General features: G+C 36.0%; 1 long non-coding RNA gene across 4 annotated transcripts; it reads left to right on the top strand.

Annotated features, from left to right (window-relative positions):
* Nucleotides 1-7,183: 7,183 nt before the first annotated feature.
* Nucleotides 7,184-16,074, top strand: LOC145824552 (uncharacterized). Of its 4 annotated transcripts, none has more exons than XR_014366317.1 (5): nt 7,184-7,962; nt 8,066-12,105; nt 13,177-13,253; nt 13,335-13,381; nt 15,036-16,074. It is a non-coding gene; the product is annotated as an uncharacterized LOC145824552 (long non-coding RNA). The 4 variants fall into 4 exon arrangements; XR_014366314.1 differs by having other exon boundaries at nt 7,184-11,563; nt 12,039-12,105; XR_014366313.1 differs by having other exon boundaries at nt 7,184-12,105.
* The last annotated feature ends 1,362 nt before the right edge of the window (nt 16,075-17,436 follow it).

Here is a 17,436-nt window from a genome sequence, read left to right as displayed (position 1 = left end):
GAAATGCTTGGCATCAAGGATGATGGCTTGATAGTGATCTTGGCATCTTTCCAGTTAAAGGGCGATGTGGGTTAGTGGTGGAAGTATGTGCGTGGGCGGATTGAAGTGACATGGGAGGCTTTTGTCAACGCCTTCCAGGACAAGTTCTTGTCTCCCACTGTTGGGGAGAAGTTGAGAGATCAGTTCTTCAAGCTCAAGTAACTAAACACGCTTGTAGGTGAGTTTAAAGTAGCTTTTACTAGCCTCTCTAGGTTTACACCAGAGTTGGTGGCATCGAAGGAACGTCGTTGTGTGGAGTTTGAGAAGAGACTGAGGACCGGGCTCCTATTCAAGATAGCAGAGTCTATGATTAGGGATTACGGTCGTCTTGTGGAGGTAGCAACTCACTTAGAGATCGTGATTCAGGCTAAGGAGGAGAGGATGAGGGGCTCCAAGCTGAGGAGTTAGGAGGTTTAGGGGAAGACACGGGATAACAAGAGGCAGACGGGTTATACCCCCACAACAGTTCCATGCAGCACAATTTAGATCCACTTTTCATGTACTGAGTTTTGGTTTAGGGAGAGGAAGCTTGAGTGGGATCAATTACTTTAAGTGTGGCTAGTTGAGTCACAAGTCTTCAGTTTGCCTGCAGAGAGGAGGATGGCAACAGTCGGCACCATCGGTGGCTTGTTTACAGAGCCAAAGTCAGGAGAGAGGGAAACCGCCTACCTGCTATCAATGTGGGCAGTCAGGGCACTCGAGGAGGTTTTGCTCTCAGGCAGGTGGCACACCTAGTGCGTTTGGTTTGAGGCAGACACAGAGCCATCATCCTACCCAGTCAGCTCAGGCCTTGAGGGCCACACAGGGAGCCTCTTCAGCTCAATTAGTTTACCAGTCCTATGCTCTGAGGGGTGAGTAGGTGGAACAGAGACCTACCAGGCGTGTGTATGCTATTACCATGTTAGATCAGTTAGTAGCACCCTCTATTTTGAGAGGTAACTTCCTATTGTTTAATTCTATTGCCAATATGTTAATTGATACTGGTGTATCTCATTCTTTCATTTCGTCTGCATTTGTATTAGCTTTGGGGTTGGAAGTGGCTCAGTTAGTGTCTTCGCTCAAGGTAGAGTCTATAGTAGGGGATAAGGTTAATTTGAATAGAGGATGTCAGGGTTGTGAGATAGAGGTTGCCGGGCGCCGACTTCCTTTTGCATTCGTGTTGTTGAACATGTCGAGTTTCGATGTCATTTTAGGCATAGATTGGTTGTCTTCATATCGAGCTATTATTGGTTGTTACTGTTAGAGAGTTATGGTGTACACCTCAAGTGGTGACTGCTTTTATTTTCTGATTAACCGAGCTGATAGTCTTATCACCAACTTATGACCCTGGTGGTAGGGGCAAGTTTAGTTGTCTTATTGCAACTCTCTTGGTAGTGAGAGTGATGTGGTCCGAGTGGAATTGCCAAGGGTAATTTGTGAATACCGAGATGTCTTTCCCGAGGATCTTACTAGTTTGTCACCCCACAGAGAAATCGAGTTCTCTATTGACTTTGTGTCTGGCATGGCACCAATTTTCATGGCATCGTATAAATTTGCACCCACCAAGTTGTATGAATTGAAGATTCAACTGCAGGAGCTGTTAGATAAGGGCTTCATTTGCCTTAGTACATTGCCTTAGGGAACACCGACTCTCTTTGCTAAGAAGAAGGATGACACTTTGCGATTGTGTATTGATTATCGGAAGCTAAATAGGGTAACTATTAAGAACAAGTACTCATTACTTCGTATAGATGATTTGTTTGAGCAACTGAAGGGGTCTTGTTGTTTTTTTAAAGTTGATTTGAGATTGGGTTATCACTAGTTAAGGGTGAAGGAGGAGGATATTCATAAGACAGCATTCCGTACATGACATGGCCATTACGAGTTCCTAGTGATGCCTTTTGGGCTAACCAATGCACCAGCTTCGTTTATAGATTTGATGAATCCAATCTTTTGTGAATTCTTAGACCGTTTTGTGGTTGTCTTTGTTGATGACATTTTGAGCTACTCACCCTCCAAGGAGAAACACAAAGAACACTTACGAGTTGTACTTGAGTTGCGTAGAGCCCACAGTTTGTATGGTAAGTTCGGGAAATGTGAGTTTTGGTTAAAAGACGTTAAGTTCTTAGGCCATGTTGTATCCGGGGAAGGAGTGACCATAGACTTTTCTAAGATAGAAGCAGTACAAGACTGGGAACAACCTAAGAATGCCTTTGAGATCCAGAGTTTCTTGGGCTTAGCCGGGTATTACTGACATTTTGTGAAGGACTTCTCTAGATTGGCCTCACCGTTGCCTAGATTGACGAGGAAGGCGGTTAAGTTTGTGTGGAGTGAGACTTGTGAAAATTCATTCCAAGAGCTTAAGGTTAGACTCACCACTGCTCCAGTATTGATTATTCCGGAGAGGGGTTTGGGTTATTCAGTTTATTTGATGTATCACGGGAAGGTTTGGGTTGTATGTTGATGCAAGAGGGGAATGTGGTAGCATATAGTTTGCGGCAATTGAAAACCCATGAGAAGAACTATCTTACTCATGACCTAGAACTAGCGACAATGATCTTTACCTTAAAAATATGGAGGTATTACTTATATGGTGAGAGGTTCCAGCTGTTCTCCGATCACAAGAGTTTGAAGTATCTATTCTCATAGAAAGATTTGAATTTGAGACAGAGGATGTGGATGGAGTTTATGACTTTGAGTTGCACTATCATCCGGGAAAGGCCAATGTAGTAGTCGATGCTTTGAGTAGGAAGTCAGTAAGTAGTGTGGCTAGTATTGCTATGCGAAAATGGGAGATATTGGGTGCTATTGGCGAGTTTGACTTGCATCTTGGCGAGTCTGTTGAGTCAACCGTTTTGTTCACCATAGTTGCATAACCTACATTAGTGAGCTGAGTTATAGAAGCACAAAGGGGTGATCATGATGTATAAATTATCTGAGGGAAGATAGCCAATGGAAAGGTAGAAAAGGGCTTAAACGTGTATTCTGACTCTAGTGTGAGGTATTTAGACCATCTTTTCATGCCAGAATCTTATAGAGAGGAAGTACTTCGAGAGTTTCACCATTAATGCCTTGTGGTATACCTAGGAGGCACAAAGATGTATCATGACCTTAGCTGCCAGTTTTGGTGGAGAGGGATGAAGACAGATGTAACCTTATTTGTTTCGAGGTACCTTACTTGTTAACAAGTGAAGGCCGAGCATCAGTGACCAACAGGTTTGTTACATCCCTTGCCTATAGCCAAGTGGAAATGAGAGCATGTCACGATGGATTTTGTTATAGGTCTTCCGATGACTCAATGGGGTAATGATGCCGTGTGGGTAATAGTCGACTGGTTAACTAAGTCAGAACATTTTGTACCTATGCGCATGAGTGACTTGATAGATTATCTTGTCGACCTTTATGTTAGGGACATAGTTCTACTTCATGGGGTCCATGTGACTATTGTGTCGGATAGAGATCCTCGTTTCGCGACTTGGTTGTGGCAGGGCCTACAGAATGCCTTGGGTACTAGATTGACATTTTGCACTACTTATCATCCTCAGACTAACGAGTAGTTTGAGCGGACCTTTTAGATCTTGGAGGATATGCTTAAGGGTTGTGTTCTTGATTTTAAGGGGTCGTGGGAGAGGTATTTACCTTTAGTGGAGTTTGCTTGTAATAACAATTTTCAGGCGAGTTTTGGTATGGCACAGTTGAGGCCTTGTATATTCGACCGTGTAGATCTCTAGTATATTGGGCTAAGGTGGGTGATGCATCTATGTTAGGTCCTAAACTAGTTCGGGAAATGACTGAGAAAGTCGGTTTATCCGTAAGAGGTTGGCTTCGGCTCAAAGTCGTCGGAAGAGCTATGTTGACCATAGGAGGAAACCATTGTCTTTTGAGATAGGGGATCACGTGTTCTTGAAGATATTATCGAGACAGGGTTTGATGAGATTTGGGAAGAGCGAGAAGTTGTCTCCTAGATTTATTAGGCCTTTTGAGATTTTAGAGCGGATTGGAGAGGTAGCTTATCGTTTGGCCTTGTCGCCCCAACTTTTCGGGTTTCGTGACGTGTTCCATATCTATATGCGTCGGATGTACGAGCTTGATCCTTCACACGTGTTGGATTGGACTGAGTTAGAGGTAGATAAGGATGCCTCGTAGGAGGAGAGACCGGTACGGGTTTTAGATTTGCGGGACCAAGTCTTGCGAGACAAGACTATCCCATTGGTTAAAGTGTTGTGGTGATACCACGGGGTTGAGGAGGCAACTTGGGAGTATGAAACGGAAGTTTGTGAGAAATATCCGGACCTATTTGTTGATGTTTAAAACTTATGTTGAAAATTTCATGAATGCTGTAATATATGAACATCATATATGTTTTAAGGAAATTGAACTGTCATAGTTGATGTTGAGAAACTCGGTGTATCCTTGTTACAAATCTGGATGTATGGACAATGTTTCACTTTCTTTTAATGAATGTTGAATTTAAATTTTAGGGATAAAATTTCTTAAGTGGGGAAATTAAAACAATTCTGGTTTAGGCTCGACCCATTTACTGCTTTTAGATCCGAGAACCCATGTATTTAACTATTGTTTAGCTCATTTCCATCTTATTGTTTGTTGGGTTTGACTATTGGGAGTTTTGGTTGTGTTTGAAACAGGTTGGGAAGTCAGTTTTTCAAAGTGTTGTTGCCCAAAATTTTTCTTGTTCGCTCGAGCGACCATTCCTACGCTCGAGCTACAGTCTACAAAACTACTGAGAGTTTGGATTATTCGCTCGGGTGAACTTTTGTAAGTCTGAACTACTGGGAGGGGGTCGTTATGTGCTCGAGCAGTGGTTTTGGTCGCTTGAGCAGTTTCTTTTTTTGGGTCTGTCGCTCGAGCGACCATTCATTTACTCGAGTGGTCTGTGCGTATATCAGTTTGAGAGGAAGCCATTTTCAGTTACTTTTTCATCTATTTCTCTCTTTAAACATTCCAAAACCCCAGATCTACTTTCTCTCTCTTTAGTTCTTGAACTCTTACACCATATACTCTCAATCCGTGAGTTTCTTCACTCTAGTCCTTTGGAGAAAAACGTTGAACACGTCGAGGGCTTCGTTTTAATTGGAGCATCTAGTGTTTTTGACACCGTCAACTTCTACCCAACTTTTCTTTGTATCTTCTACTTTGAGGTAAGGATTTATTTGACTCTTTTATATGATTTTTAGCTTAGTAATTTGCTCTTTGAAAAGGGTTATTTATTTGGAAATTTTTGGTAAAACCTAGGGTTTGGTTTGAATTCAAAAGAGGGGTTTTCTAAATTGATTCTTGAAAATGGTTGTGGAAATATGGTTATGAATGAGTTGTGTTGAAATGATGGGAATCTTTTTCCTAAAATTGATTTTGAAAGAAAATGGAGTTTTAGCCCTAATTTTGGATATTTAGAATTTTAAAAGGGAAATGAAAAATGATGTTAGATATTGTGAAATTGGAATAATGGTTATGATGATGATGGTGGTGGAGTTGAATATGTAATATCACTTCCATTGTAATTGATGAAGATGTATTTTTTTTTAATGGAGTGTGTTTTGTTTATACATTCAAGATTTGATCATTTAAGAATAAAGATTCAAAGACTTAAACATCATGAAAGGAGGTATTCTTCTTTCTGAATTAAAAATTATTTTAATTCTCACAAGCAAGTCTTTGAAAGATATGCTTTTTCCATAGTAAGTCATAGCTGATGGTAGAATCATTGATGAGATAGAGAAGAGAAAGACGGTGAAGGAAATGAGAAAGAAAGCAAACTCAAGTATGAGGAGGATTTGAATGTCATGTTTGATGTCAACGAACATATCAGCGGGATCAGTATCAGAGCTGTTTTGAGTTGGAAGATAAAGAAGGGCTTGTCTGGCAAGTAAATCACCGATGAATGGTCTGGCGAACAAGATGACGGAAGATGAGAGAAGGGAGTTTAGGGGGATATAGATTGGAGGAGGAGTCTGAAGGGAGTTGAGTTTTTACAGCTCTACATTAACGACATGCAGTAAATGTAAGCCGTGGTTTTTCACTTTTACGACTTACTTTTTTTGCATGTCGTAAATACACTTTCCGCGACGCACATATGTTAGCCGTTAAAAACATTTTACTTTTCACGACACGCAATTTCTGTCGTGACTAATATGACCAAAATAAAAACAGGTGCCAAAATGGTAAAATGAAATACTCTACGAATTGGGCATGGCTCTCTCATTCTACAGATGCTCTCTTAATCTGAATGTCTCCCTCTCTCTCCGTGAGTCCGGATCCTCGGCCGCACAAGCCTGCCGCCATCCCTGCGGCACCCCCCAAAACGACGTCGTTTTGGGGGAAATTTCAATTTAAAAAAAAAAGTAGAGCAGAAACCAGAGGGGAGGGGAAAAAGAGCGAGAGGAAGGGAGAAGAAGAGGGGAGAAGAAGATCTGTTCCTGCTTTTGATTCACACAGCTCTTGTTCATGACTGTTAATCAAAATATAAAAAAAAAAGAGTTAAAAAAACTAGGTTTTCAATTCAAATCAGATACTCAGAAGAAAATCAAAAATTAAAAAATAATAATAATAATTACCTAACATGCCATCTCAATGACCTGATTGGATCGAGGGAGAGACGACGAGGTTTGGGGCAAACCACCGTCTCTCTCCGATCAGATGTTGAAAAACAAACAGAAACAGAGCTCCTCATCTCTTCACAGACTGCGAAGGCGTTCTTTTGCTGCACTGTAGAGTGATTCATTTTCTTCTTTTTCAGATCTTAATACGCCTGAATTCGCAAAAACACTTAATTAATTATTTCACACAAAACAAAGATTCGAGACAAAAGCTTAGATCTGTGGAAAAAGAAACAGAGGACTTGATCCAAAAAAATAATCAATAATTAAATGATTTTATGGACAGATCTGAGAGATTGGAACAGTTGCAGATCGAGATTTGGTCAAACCATTAATTAATTAAAATATTAGCTGGCTGATGAAACTGACCTACTCCCTAGAAAAATGTAAAATAATCGGTGAAGATCAACAATACAGCCTAGCAAGTAGCCAAAATTAGAACTGACCATAAATAAACTTTAAAATTAAGGCAAAAACTATTCAAATCTATCGTTCAAAAAATAATAAAAATCATATTTACAGCAATATACTCTTCAAATCAACAGATTTTGCAATCGATCAGCTGATTTCTTCGCAAATTGCAGGCCAATAAAAAAAATTATTTCTCTTTTTGGATATGTTTAAACCGAAATTAACAGATCAACTACTTGGTAGCAAAAAATCAAATATTTTTCTTCGTAAATTGCAGCCAAGAAAAAAAAAATCACTTCTTTTAGACATATTCAAACAATTCTACACTTGAAGTTTACAGATCAGCAACTCCGTCGCAAAAAATAAAATATTTTGCACTCAATCAGTTGATTCCTCCACAAATTTCAGCTGATAAAAAGATTACTTTTCACAGTATAAACATAATCTTAGCTTGGCTAAAAAAATATATTGATTTTTTTTTACAGATTTACTCACAGATCTGTATTAAAAATATCAATTTAAAAAAAAAAACAACGGAAATGAAATTTTCAGGGGAATTGTTTTGAAAAAAATAAATTAGGAGCAAATAAAACCGAGAAACAAGCGTACTGGTACGTTTTTCACCGCAAAATTTTCATGAAATGCCAGAAACAGTTCCGCTTCATCAGAGAGAGAGAGAGAGAGAGATACCTCAGAGAAGTGCAGAGAAGTGTATGAAATTTCCCCCAAACGACGTGTTTTGGAGGTGCCGCAGGGATGACGGCAGGCTTGTGCGGCCGGGGATCCAGACTCGAGAGGAACTTGGAACTTGGAACCCAGTTTAAATAGGCTTGTGCGGCCGAGGATCCGGACTCGAGAGGAACTTGGACTCGAGAGGAACAACCGTCTCCCTCTCTCTGTCTCTCATGGCAATTTCAAGGTCCCGAACCAAGTTTCCCCAAATTTTTCTAGATTGGAACTTGGAAGATCTTCACCATTCTTAGAAAAAGTTGGAACTTTGTTTATTTTGTTCTTCTTAGCAGACCGTTACCCCTCTCTCTCTCTCTCTCTCTCTTGGCAAATCATTGAGGAAGAAGAAAACATGACTACGGTGAGTGTAGCCACCAGACACTACAAGAAAGCAATGAAATTGGAAATCTCTCTTCCGCAGAGGCTTCAACTCCTCCAGATGGTTTATCTTCTCTCATTTCTTGCTTCGATTTTTTGTAAAACCTTAAATTTAACAAACAATGGGTGTGTATATGTATATTGAATTTGATGATTGTAAAAATAGCAAGACAACGACGAAAAGGCCAGGATAAAGTTGCTGAGGAACAAGAGAGAGGCGGTGATGAAGCAGATGAGGCATGGCATTGTTGTGCTTCTTCGGTCTGGTTAAGATGCCACTGCTCGCATTCGAGTATTTCTTCTTTAATTTTCATTCCTTCATTTCATCTCACTTTTATTGTTTTGTAATTAATCTGTGTGGAGCTAGCTATCCCTAATTTGGTTTTGGGGTTTTTTTGCCTTTTGAAATGGAAACTGCATATTAGAGCATCTTCAACCCTCTACCATATATATATATATATATATTTTCCATCTAATTTGATTCAAAATTTGAGTAAAAAAAACTTGATTTGAGGTTGAAGTTTTTAGGTGGGAAGGTGTTGGTGATGATGGTTTGATGGTTTCACTGGAAATTATTTCAATATAAAATACATTCATATTCACCAATTTTGTTGATAGAACTATCAAATTTTCTTTTTATAAATAATTTTTCTTGGCAGAAACAAACTTGTTCCAAAAAAAATCCTCCAAAACCTTTGGCTGATCAAATGAAGAATTCATGGTTTCATTTATATAATATCTTCCAATTGAACCCACATCACCGTCACAGTTTGGCAAAAACTATGTAAGATTGTGTTTGAATTTTTGATGAGTTTTGGTGGTGGTGATTTTTTATTTTGTTGTGTTAGTGGCTTTTATCAAATAGGGAATCTCTTTCGAAGAAAATCAAATGGGAATTTGTGTTGGGATTTTGGTGAATGGTTTGGTTATTTCACCTATGTATCTAGCTATTGTCTATACTTTCATTTTTTTCTTATGTTAGTTTGAAGGGCATCCCCTACTCTGGTTTGGTTTCAGTGAGTAATGTAAAGCAGTACACTTGAGAACTAATATTAATGAGACTTATACTAATATGCACTTTTACAACTTATATTAATGAGAATTATTTATGATGACATTGACTCAGAATTTTCATTATATCTATAGGTGTCCCATGTGGTATGGTTTCTATAGGACAAAATGATATGTTTATAGAAGTTATTATGCATTGGCTTCTGGATATTATGCCTTACTTTCACTGTTTCATGGGTATTAAGTGCCATTATTTGTATTTATTTTCTGGTTCACATGCTTTAATACATTATTTTGTATTTGAAGAATATAAAGTCCTATTTATTGAGTACAGAGGATGGTTAGTGATTTTTATATATTGCCAGTTAAATCAGTCATTCCTTCAGAGAATGAGTGGTTCTTCTTTTCTTCTCGTGGAAGGAAGTACCCAAATAGCTCACAAAGTAAGAGAGCAAATGAATCTGGCTATTGGAAAGCCACTGGGAAAGAATGAAATGTGAAGTTAGGATCTAATTCGATTGGCACGAAAAGGACACTGGTGTTCCACACAAGTCGTGCACCAAAAGGGGAGTGGACAGAATAGATAATGCATGAGTATTGTATGAATGGAAATCCTCAGGTGATGGTGTTAATACTTTTTGACAATATTTTATATCCTCATAGATGGTTTGGTTATTTCACCCATGTATCTACCTATGTATCTTAGGCATTAATTAGTTTTTACTTTTAATTAGTACATGGGCAAAATTATAATTCTATTAGATGGAGTAAACAACACTAGTCATTATCATTTTTATCATTATTATTATTATTATTATTATTATTATTATTATTTATTTGAATAACTAAACTATTTTCAGCAGCAAAGAGTAGATACAAATATTGCAGATGGCCGTGATACTCTGAGCTGCTGATAGCCTTTGGTTGTTTTTATTTGTGGTGTTTGGCTTGGGGTTTGTTCTTGTTGTAATATGCACCTCTATATTTTCTTTCTTAATCTATTTGATCTTTTGATTCATGAATGGTGCAGATTTCTATTATACTTTTATGTCATAAATTCCTCAAAACTCTCGTCAAAATACACCCTTGACATAACAGAGTATTTTGTGAAATTCATATTTTATTTGTTCCTCAATATTTACTCTATAGACACATCCCATTTTATTGGTACTTCACTTCTACACTTCCCTCCTTGTTGCTTGCTGCATATCCTCGCTAGCTATTTATTCATTTATTTTTATGTGATTGTTCTTAATCTGAATTTCACTCAATGACTGGTCCATAGGTTGCTTTTAATAGGGAAATTGGCACCCCAAGTGTCACTGTTGAGGGTGATATATTTTGGTATAAATGCATTTTTTTTGTTTTTTTTTTCCCCTGATATAACCAAAGCCACAAATTGCTGTGAATTTTGGGTGTTGGTTCCTTTATTGTGTTGGGTGTTGGTTCCTTTATTTTCATTTTGAATCACATGTTTTGAGTTTGTCACACTGTCATCTCCATCACGGCTGGATTTCTTTTCGTTTATATTGTATTCAATCGCTCTTGCTTTTGTGAGCCAACATAGTTTGATTTTAGACAGTTTAAGTGACCAAGTTATGGTTTCAAATGTTATCCTCTCAAGTTTTTTATTTTTATTTTTTAATTTTATATAGCTATGCAGGCTTAATTAGAAAGTTTTAATCATTGTCATGTCATCAGTATCTAGTGACAATTTTTTATATATTAAAAGCAAAAAAAGAAAGAAAAGAAGAGACATAAAGTATGTGTTTCATTGTTTCATGCTAGATGATGGAACAGTGCAATTTTCTAATATTTCTATTGCTTCTTATGAAGGGATGGAATCAAGCTTTGAGCATGATAAAGATGGAGTTAGTCACTGTGCTTTGTATGCAAAATCAGTCCTTGACCGAACCTAACAAACAAACAATTGCACCTACTTGATCCTATTCTTCATGAAACTGCTAATTTGGGAAGGTTGTTCTAATTGTCATAATTCTTTAAAGCTCAATTCAATGAGCTAGTGAATGTTTATTAAAAATTCAAATACACATATCCTCAGAATAGGTTCTTATTAAATCACGTCCCTTAAAAAAATTATCTTTATAATTTAGTTTTATGTTATTAAGCTCGAGCATATTATAGTCTAATATTGTAAGACTCTTTTTAGGTATGTTTTGTAATATTAACCTAGTCTCGTCTAATATAGTTGGCAGGTTATCAGCCCTGTTGAAGCTATTGGGTATGTTGTTGTTGTAGATAAGTTGTTTACTGTTTAGAATAAATCTTATGGATAGCCAACAATTTTGGTGGCAAAATCTGTGAAACGAGAGGAAAGTTGTTGTGCACCTAGCATGCCAGATGTCCTATCTCATGTTTCTGTGTGAGAAAGAAATAGCAAGGTAAAATTCACTATGTAATTTTTTTTTGTTTTTCTTGTTTTTTGAATGAGCGACTGTTGAAATGAGTGACATTGATGTGTGACAGATGTGAATTATGTGGATTTTGATTCTTGTACAATTTTTTTTATTCATTTTTCTGCATTTATTTAACCAGCAATATTAGCAATAGACCGTTGAGCCATAACCTGACTCAATCCCACTAAAAACAAGTCAGTTAGCACTTGGTACTTCTCAGTCAAATGAGCCATTTCTCATAGAATTTTGATCAGAAACAAGAAGACGAAGCAACAAACAAACAAACAAACAAAAAATCCATGATCTAAAACCACTCTTCTTTACATTTTATCGATACGTTGATGCCAAAACTCTACAATTTGCAAACTAGGTTGGTCTTTGTTTCCAGATTCCAAAAAGTTTTTATTAATAGGTTTCATCTTTTGTTATGTCCTCTGTAATCCTTGTTTTATGGTTATAGAGATCTACTTGAGTGGATTGAGCTTGAACAACTGCAGTTCTGGCATTCATTGCTTTTTATGGATCAGGTTAGCACATTGTGGTTTCTTCTCTATTATCTACTTTGTTTATTTGTACTTTTTCTACTTCATTTATTATGTATCTATGTTAGTCAAAATTCCTCTTTCCAATTTGAATTTAACCTCAAGATAATGGAATTAATTTTAATGTATGAGTAGTGAGCACCATGACAAGTACATCGAACTTCTAGTTGCCCTTGTACTACCATCCAGATCTCTGTTAAGAGAAATTCTGAAGTCTATTTGATGACTCATAATAAGTGAAGGCTAGAGAAATTTGAACTCAAAGGCTAGAAAATTCTAATCCTTAGGCAGTTTTGAGGTTTAAAATTGGTTTCTCAAACTATATGTTTATACTACATTTGTTAGGCATTCTAATAACTCAACCATAGACTCTTAGTTTTTTGAAAAAAGATTCAAATTTTGTCAGATATTATACAAAGAATATATAGTGCATTAAAGCCATGGAGTGTATCAATTGGTTCCAGATTACGGTGCAGTAATAAAATACATTCCGTTTTGATTCCATGTTCTAATAAATTTTTGTTTCAATTTTTCTACAATAGTACAATTATGGTGGAATCCTAGCTAGAATCAATAGTGAAACATTAGAAGGTATTTCTGAACCAGAAAATGGAATTATGCATGATGAATCTCAAGTGGATATTGTTTCAAGCTGGAATATTCTTGAAAACTTACCCAAGGCAACTCCGGTAGTCACCCAACTATTGTTTTTCTATGTTACTAGTACTTTTAAGATATAAGTGATATTGAAACATTACTTTATGCAATTTAATATGACATAGTTAAATTGAATCATTTAGTCACAAGCTTCATCAAGTACAATGTATTATTTTATATGATCTTCTTTTTTCATATTCTGACTGATATCACTGTCATTTGGGCTGTTATACAGGATCACTTCATTTTGATTGTCTCTCATTTACATAAATACCTAACCCTATTGGGTTATCATATATATAGAAAATAAGAATTCATTTTTTGTTGTGTCTAATTATATTTGGTTGACTTTATAAATCAAACTTTTATCTGCACACTTAATTAACTTCGTTAATACAGGTGGGTTAACAACTTTGGTTGACATGCCTCTTAACAGTTTTTCATCTATAGTTTCTAAAGAAACTTTTGAACTCAAGGTACGGATGGTTGAACTCAACTTTCGTTGACATGCCTCTTAGCTTTCTTAACAAAGGGTCTAAAGTGAATATTTCATACAGTGTCAAATCCTCGAGTTCTGCCTCTTTGTCCCTTGTAATAGCCCAAGGTAAATTTAAACTTTTCAATCATGAAATTATGGCAAGACAAATAGTACTTTTTTAGGGATGCAATTGTACATGTTACTTTTCAAGTCTATAAACTCTTTTTTGATAATGTCAGGGATTAAAAGAAATGTAGTTTCTGGAGACCCTTTTTGATTTTGTTTCGAAATGGTTTACTAACACTTAGGTCCCTCAAGGAGCATATTGGAATCATCCTAATCAGCATGTGGATGTTATCTGATACATATTGATTTGTTATGGTCTAATGAGTCGTGTTTAATCGTACCAGAGAGTGACATCAATGAGTATGAGGGAGTTAATCTTTGTTATTCATATGTGAGCATATATTTAGGTTTCCAGAAAGTTTGACTTTTATATATAGGAATATTTAAAAACTAATCCAACTGCTTCAAAATCTTGTTTCTTCTCCCGCTAGGAATTCTAAACCTGTTACTTATCTCATGTCCACTGCTACGCACTGTCTTCTAGCTTTACCAGCTTTAATATAGCAAATATTCCAAAATAATTTGTCAATTACAAGAACTATGAACCCTCTTAGGTTATAAGTTTATCGATATACACATGTAAACATTTTAAGCCTCAACACATGCAAAAATGTTTTTAGTTTCTTCACATTTACTTATGACAGTTCTACATGTAGAGAAAGCCTTGTTGAGTGGATAGAGGACCCATCGTACCCTAATACAACTTTGTCTTGGAACATTATTCATGGTAATAAAGGGGGGGGGGGGGGGGGGGTAAAGTTACTGTTATATATTGTATGATTAAAAAAGTTTGTGGTGGATTAGGTTATTATTCTTTATGTCTTTTCCTTGACAGAAAATAGTATCATCCAACAGGAAATTTTGTGGTCAAAATTGTATTATATTGCTGTGGGAAATTTGAACTCTGAGGAGATGGAGGTAATTGTGGAAGTATTTAAAGTCCTCTGTGTTTAGTAGGGAAAAATAAATAAATAAATAAATAAGTGATTTTCTAAGCTTGTGAAATTGTTTCAAATGATAACAAAATTATGGAGTCCTAAGGATGGATGCTTGTAGTATTTGTTGCTCAAAATTCAGCAAGATAGTATCTTCATAGAATTGATTGAGATTACATCGAATGAATTTCCTATTTGTAGTCCACAATCTATGCACCTTTAGAATTAAGATGGCCATTGAGAATTTTATTCTCTATGGTCTTTAGTGCTTCTAACAGAATCGTTTGTGTCAAAATAGGTGAAACATTGGTAAGAATCCTTTTCATTTGCAAAACTTTGATTGCTTTCATTCATCTCCAAGGATTTAGTTACATAAATCATCTATATTCAATATTTGGTTTTGAGCTTTCAAAATTAGTTTTTGAGTTTTTATTTTTATTTTATTTAATATTTTCATAAAATATCTTACATTTTAGATGATTTATAACTGCAAAAAACAGTAGTATTACAAGCTTTTGTGCAAGAGAATTATTAAGAGATAAATTCCCATTATTTGTTGTTCCATGCAGTCATAGAGTGATATAAACCATGTTCTTTAACATATATTTTTACCGTTAAAAATATAGTCAAATTATTATCAATGGGAGCAATAATATACGTAGTATAAACATGCTGGTGTCTTCACTTTGACTTATTTTACTTAATTCTGCATTGACTAGGTTCAACTGAACTTCACAATAAAGGGTTTTCTCTGTAATACAACCCAGGCATATTACAAGTGCTCTCTGAGTCATCGTTTATGTAGTTTGAAGCTTTTTCTTCTAAGGGCAAATGCTGCTGTGTTAACTTCTCCGGCCACAGAACAGGTAAAGAATGTCATGATGTCAATTTGTTTTTTTAACTTAACAATTTATTTTTTAAAGAGCTGCCCTTGAAATTTATTCGTATATACATTTTCTACTATATTTATCAGCGAGGTTAGAATTTCAAGATGCCTTAACTGAATTATATGAGCATTTACACTGTTTTATCAATATGTGTTTGGAGATGATGTATACAATAAGTTATTAACCAGAAGAATCTATGATAATCATTACTAATGATTTTGCTTGCCTTAGTCACTGTTGGGGCATGAATCGACATCTAGAGTCCTTTTTAGTTCTTCTCTATATTCTCTTACTCAGGAAAAAAAAAAAAAAAAAAAAAAAAATCTTCTCTATATTTACCCATACGTCTCAAAGAGTCAAAGACCAATTGTAAATAGTATAAATGGATCAGTTGCAGATCTGATTCATGTAGATTTCGATTTTTCATTTATGAATTTAAACTTGTTGTGCTTCTCTTAGGGGGTACCATATAAACAATGGTTTAGAATCCTTATAGCTTCATCCTTTGTTGCTCATTTCTTACTTTCATTTTAATTACTAGATTCCTGGTAAGTGACAACCATAATTGGCGATTTCCTTTTTGTCGTTTTATTTATTTATTTATTTTTTCACATAAAAACAAAAATAACCAAGATCAAACATAGGTGGTGGTTTATACAATTTCTTTGTCTACCACAATTCTAGTCTATACTTACTTTGTGATTCTGTGATCTGGGTAAAAGGTAAAGAGAAAACTAGAAAATATCTATTTTATTGATTTTCTGAATGAATCAACATTATACAGAGAAGATAGTATATATACAAGAGTGATCTACTTAACCTAACCATAACCGTCTAACTAAACTATAGTTAAAACTCTAACAAACTAACTACCTAGCCTTGATAATACACACGTGACTATTGGAGCTATTGCTCTGAAGCTGCTAAGCTGCTGTGGCTGCTGCTCTGCTTTGGAGCTGCTAGTGCTGTTGTGATTGCTGCTCTGCTGGAGCTGCTGTGCTGCGGCTGTGGCTATGTTGCTGTGGAGCTACTGGAGCTCTAGCTGCTGCTCTGCTGGAGCTGCTGTGTTGTGGCTATGGCAGAGCTGTTGTCTTCATCAAAAGGGACAAGAAACTCTTTTGGTTGCCGGCCATTGCACCATTGTTGTCTGTTATTTTATTTACTCTTATCGTTTTCCTAACAAGAGCTGATAAATATGGAGTTAAAATAGTGAAACACATCAAAAGAGGGCTGAATCCAATCTCAGTTCATCAGTTACAATTCAACAGCCCACATGCCTCAGAAGTGGCTAAAATTGGACTGATTGTTGCAGTTGTCGCTCTCACAGTGCATTCCTCATCACTATTTATTCCCTTCCATTTAATCTTCAACATTATTGATGAACATTTTGAATTTCTTGTGAAAAGTGTCTTGATACGTGTGCCAACTTCAGGAAGCCATTGCGGTTGGTCGATCTTTTGCATCCAAAAGGATACCATATTGATAGAAACAAGGAAATGTTGGCCATGGGCTTCATGAACATTGCAGGATCTTTAACTTCATGCTATGCTGCCACTGGTAAGTCTTTTGTTTTTGTTTTGTTTCTTCTCTTTCTTGTTTGTATTGCCTAAATCACTAAATCAAATTGCATTCCACTACCAAGATAAATAATTATTACAAGAATTTATTCAAAAGAGAAGCTTGCAAATTAAGCTTATTACTTTATTTGGTCACTTCGCTTAGTTTGTTCATATTTTTAGCTGTCACTAATTAAAGATATGCCCACCATACAGAGAATATATAAAGAAAGGGAAGGTCATTGAGATGTAGTATAGCTAATGCATACATTTTATAGAGTTTTTTTTTCCTTATATATTTTATATTTTTTTATTTTTGAAAATATGTGATGTAGCTTCTGGTTATAGTTTATAAGATACAAAGATTTTAAATAAGCTGAAAAAATTGAATTATTGAGCAATAGGGGAAGGGTGCTTCTAGTTTCTCTTTTATGTTATTAGCTTTTGGCTTGAAATACACCAAATAGCCACATTATTATTTTATCAACTGCTATAGTAGCTTGTAGCAACCTCAAAAGTTTTTTTGTAAGAAATTTTTTTTGATTCATTTTAATTCATAGGTAGTCTGTAGTTTCATTTTATAAACCCATATTGTGTTTGCACCCAAAATAGTTCTGTGAGGGAAAGGTAGGAAAAATTGATTTCTAATTTTTCTACTTAATTTCATTGGGTTTGGT

Source organism: Camellia sinensis, chromosome 4, assembly GCF_055761805.1.
Source record: "Camellia sinensis isolate YWXY chromosome 4, ASM5576180v1, whole genome shotgun sequence".
Classification (NCBI taxonomy): domain Eukaryota; kingdom Viridiplantae; phylum Streptophyta; class Magnoliopsida; order Ericales; family Theaceae; genus Camellia; species Camellia sinensis.
The sequence above is the reverse complement of the archived record's forward strand: the minus strand, read 5'-3'. Positions and strand labels throughout refer to the sequence as shown.